We start from the raw sequence: 4,522 nt of genomic DNA, 5'->3' as shown, positions 1-4,522 counted from the left end.
GCCGGCGGCCCGCGCTGCAGCGCCGCCAACCGCCGCGGCCCCGCGAGCACGTGCCGGCGTGGGAGCACGTACGTGAGAGAACGGGCGGTGACCGCGTGTGCGAGACAGCAGGTGTGCGTGCGGGTGCGTGCTTGGGTGAGCATGCATGAGCGAACACGAGTGGGAGAGAGAGAGGTGTGCACGCATGTGCGAGAGAACACGTCGGAGCGCGGGGGGGGGGAGCACGTGTGTGGATGGAAACCCAGCCTAACCCACGTGTACGCGAGCGTGCGCTGCTGCCAGCGTGCACGCGCGCGTGTGTGCCTGCATGCAGGTGGACTGGCACCTCCTAGACTAACCAAAGCGTGAGCAAGAATTCGCGCGGGTAAGGCAGTGCTGGCCTGGCACCTCCTGGCCTACGCAAAGGCCCCCAGGCCTCGGGTCTCGCTCCAGCCTGGCCCGCAGCCACCTCCGAGCTGCTCGGTGCCAGCACCAGGCAGACGGACAGCTCTGCTCCGGCGCGGCCAGGGCCTGAACGGGGCCGGCAGAAGAAAGCGCCCGAGGAAACCTCCGGCCTCGAACGAGGGCTGCCCACCGAGTGCAGCAGTGCTCCTCTCCACCCTGACACCAGCCTGCCTTGACGAAGGATCCCCAAGCAATACACCTTTCCACCAGCCCTGGCGGGCTAGGAGGGGCCGTCAGAGCCAGGCTGCTGAACTGATCGAGGTCTGCCATCATCCCTCGGCTGGATGACAAGAGTGTTTCGATACCTGGGCACCAAGCCCTCAGTGCTTCGAAACCTCCAGTTGTTGCAGAGTCACACACCTGCTCTCTGCCCCCTACCCTGCCTTCCTAAGGAAGTTCAAGGCCTCTGCCCTCATCTTCAAAGCTCTCAAAAGGCTGCAACCAAGATCGCAATTAAAGCCCTGGGGCAAAAGACGGTGCTCAACTCGTGTTTCACCGTAAAGATAAACGCTCACCTCTGCAGAAAACCAGGCTCTTGCAGGGACTGACTGGCCCACCTCTGTGAAAGACTCCCCAGGGAGGCCAGAACCAGCGCAGACCTCAAAACCTTCCACTCCGAGTACCACCTACGTGCCTTGGACCTTGTTTCCTCTAACCAAGCAGCCTAGAGCAACACGCTATTAAAATGAATCCCAAAAACAAGTCATGCACATACACAGCAGACATTAATCATGTTGCAGGGAGATGCTTAAACATTACCGCTGCGACTGTGGAATAAAAACACATACGGGAAAGAACCCGATGTAACATCACTCGGAGCCTTGCTTTTTCTGTATTGCAAAATAATTAAAAAGCAAACATCTTTTAAAGACGCTTTCATTTAAATGCAAGCGCACACAAGTGTGGCGTTACCTTTGGAAATAAAAGGTGACCCTCTCCGATACCTAATGACTTGCAGGACACCCAAAGGAGTCGTAGTCCCCTGACAAAGCCCTTCTGTGCAAACCCCCGGAGTCCTGTTAACTTCAGGAGGACTCTGCGTGGGCAGATGGGCCTATGCTGTCAGAATCCGGTATGGGATCCTGGATTAAACCAGAGGCAGGGATCCAGCAGAAGATGTGCTTGCTGGTGGAGTAGGGCACCTGCAATTTACTTTAGTATTCTTAAATAATACAGCTGAGCTGTGCTAGGAAATGCACTTCAACATAGTTGAGTGGTAACATGAGGCTTTGCTGCCACATCCAATAGTAACTCTTTGCCGAGAGCTTGCAGACGTGGTGATGATTTTTTCAAATTTGACTTATAAAATGGGCAAACGATGCACGGACAGGTCGGCCCCTTCATCCATGTCTAGCTTTGCCTAGAGTTAGGGTCTAATCTTGCAAGCTGCTCTGTGCAGGCAGAACCCCAAACACACGCCAGCTTACAGGGTCCGCCTTTGTGAAGCAGATTAGAGGAGTGTTGTTCCTTATCTTCCACTGCTGAAACCCAGGGGAGCAGGATCAAACATCCTCTATATATCCCCCTTCCATTTATTTGCCACCATGTAGTTTTTTCCCATCCAAACCAATGACGTGTAATTGTTATTTCATGAGCAACGACTGTGGGTTCAGCCCTGCCAACACACACGGTTTGTTCCTTCCTTTCTACAAAGTAGGAACTGGCAGCCAACACACTCAAGGCCAAAATGTATTCCAGCTAACCCAAAGGATAGCTCTGCCTTGGAGTCTGTTCTTCACAAAAGTCTGTAGGACAGCTGGCTCTGTTCTGCACGGAGGAAGAAATCTATTGTAAATAGAGAAGTCAGCAAGACAGGGTTAGCTTGCTCTGTAAAATGTATTAAATAATCAAGAGGAAGAAAAAGCTGAGGTTGAAGGCCTTGGCCTTTCTGACTGCCTGCACAATTTCAGACGGCGCAGTGGCAGAGGCAAACTGTGCTCAGGAGTCAGCTAAGGTGGGCAGACCTTTCCAGAAAGATGGTTTACAGGAGTAGAGAGTCTAGGTAGAGAGCCCCTCTCACCCCGCCTCCTTCCAACCAAAAAAAAGAGCACATGCATATGTCTGTACCGGTTATTAAATGACCAGAGTACTGGCAGCCCAGCACACCAATTATCCACAGCATGGGTACATTGCTCAGGCCACCAGTGCCAAGTTGGTGCCCCCACATTGACCCAGAAGGGCTGCTGCTGGTGGGGAGTGGGGAGCTCAGTTTCCATTACATCTTTTAGCTTCTCAGCAGAGGATGCCAATTAGCACCAGTTATGATAACAGACACCTGCCCACAGGAAATGGAGCAAAACCAAATTAATTTCACCCAGGCTACCAGAGAGTAATGAATGATCGTTTCTATGCCAACACTGCCAGCCTGAACCCTGCAGGGATAAGAGGCCCTTGTAACCAACCCATTACCACTTTCTCATGCAGGCCTGCTGCTACCCACTCCTGCTGGTAGCTGGACACCCAATCTTAGCAGCAGCAAGAGCTGGTGCAACTCCTGAATAAAGTAGCACTTGCTCAAGTGGTTCATTCAGGCCCCTGCAATTATCCTCTCAGGAACAGCTTGGAGTCAAGAACAGAGAGCCATTGCCCTCTATTTTTGCTGCAGAGAGAGCTCTCCATTTTCTTTTTTACAGTGAACAACCCCTTCTATGGCACCTCATCACAGAAAGCACTAGAAAGTCCTTGTTATAACAGCAGTAGAGTACAAAGCCCGCCCATCCTATAGAGTAAGTTAATTACAAAGATGGAGATGGTCCTAATCTCTCTAGCCAGTGGATTTGCATTTACTTACATCAGGTCAGAACCTGACCCAGCCAGCTCCACAAAGCCAGTGCATAAAGATTAAGGACCAATCTGCAGTATCCTCCTCTCACTGAGTTATAGTAATGAGGCTTTTCACTGAGTAGGATGCTATTTTCCATAAATCCAGATTTCACAAGCTGCCACCTAAAGGTATAGAGAGAAAGGTAATCTTTAAGATGTCACCCTGCCCTGCCTTCTGCAGGGATGTAGGTGCAAAGCTGAGAGACTGACCAATGACAAGGGGGGAAAAAAAAAAGAGCAGTTTTAATAATTTGGCATTTGATCCTCTGTGACCTTATTAGGCTGACGGTTCTATTTGTGTTATTTATGAAGGAACCCAAAAGCATAAAAATTCCCTTGTCCTTCTAGGCTATTTGGAGAATTTTTCAGGCCACAACCCATCAGTTGTTGTTCATCCTTCAAATTCAGAGATGACCAAGACATCACTGGCTGCCTTGGTTTCTGTGAACCTGTGAATGGCCAATTTGTGCTTTGGACTGTCTGTGGCACACCAAGCAGGAGATGCCACATTGGTTGCCCGATCAACAGCGGACGTGCTGCTGTCGCGAGATTCACACAGCTTGTACTTCTGCTCTGCCTCAGCAGTTCTTCTCTGCTCATAGACCGTAGCTCCAGAACGGATGAGGCTTTGCCAGGTGGAACGATCATGAGCGAGACCTTCTCAAGGCTTCGGGTCAATGTTGAAATGTTTCAAGGATGACTTGAGGGAGTCCTTGAAGCGTTTCTTCTTGCCTCCTCCAAGACCGCTTTCCCTCTTTAACTCACATAAAAGATCTCCTTTGGCAGTCATTCATCTGACATCCTGATGACACGGCCTCCCCATCTCATCTGTGATTTCATCAGCAGCATCTGGATGCTTTCAAATGCCTGCCCGCGTACGAACCTCAGCGTCCAGGACCTTGTCTTGCCATCTTACCCTCATCAGTTTCTTCAGACAGCCTGTGTGAAAGTGGTTCAGCTTCACAGCATTACGTCTGCACACCGTCCAGGCTTCACATGCATACATCAGGACTGACAACACAATGGCTTTGTAGACCTTCGGTTTTGCCTGATGACGGATGCCTCTGTGCTCCCGCACATTTGTACGCAGACTACTGAAGGCCACACTTGCTCTAGCAATTCTGGCATTGGTTTCATCATTGATGCGAACTGCACGTGACAAGGGTAGCGCCGCAATAGGTGAACTTGTCCCCTGCCTGGAGGGTTTGGCCACTCACTGTGATGGTAGACTATGTAAGGTTTTCCTGATGCATCA

This window comes from Crocodylus porosus, unplaced genomic scaffold (genome assembly GCF_001723895.1).
Source record: "Crocodylus porosus isolate Cpor-Errol unplaced genomic scaffold, CroPor_comp1, whole genome shotgun sequence".
NCBI classification, from domain to species: Eukaryota; Metazoa; Chordata; order Crocodylia; family Crocodylidae; genus Crocodylus; species Crocodylus porosus.
The sequence above is the reverse complement of the archived record's forward strand: the minus strand, read 5'-3'. Positions refer to the sequence as shown.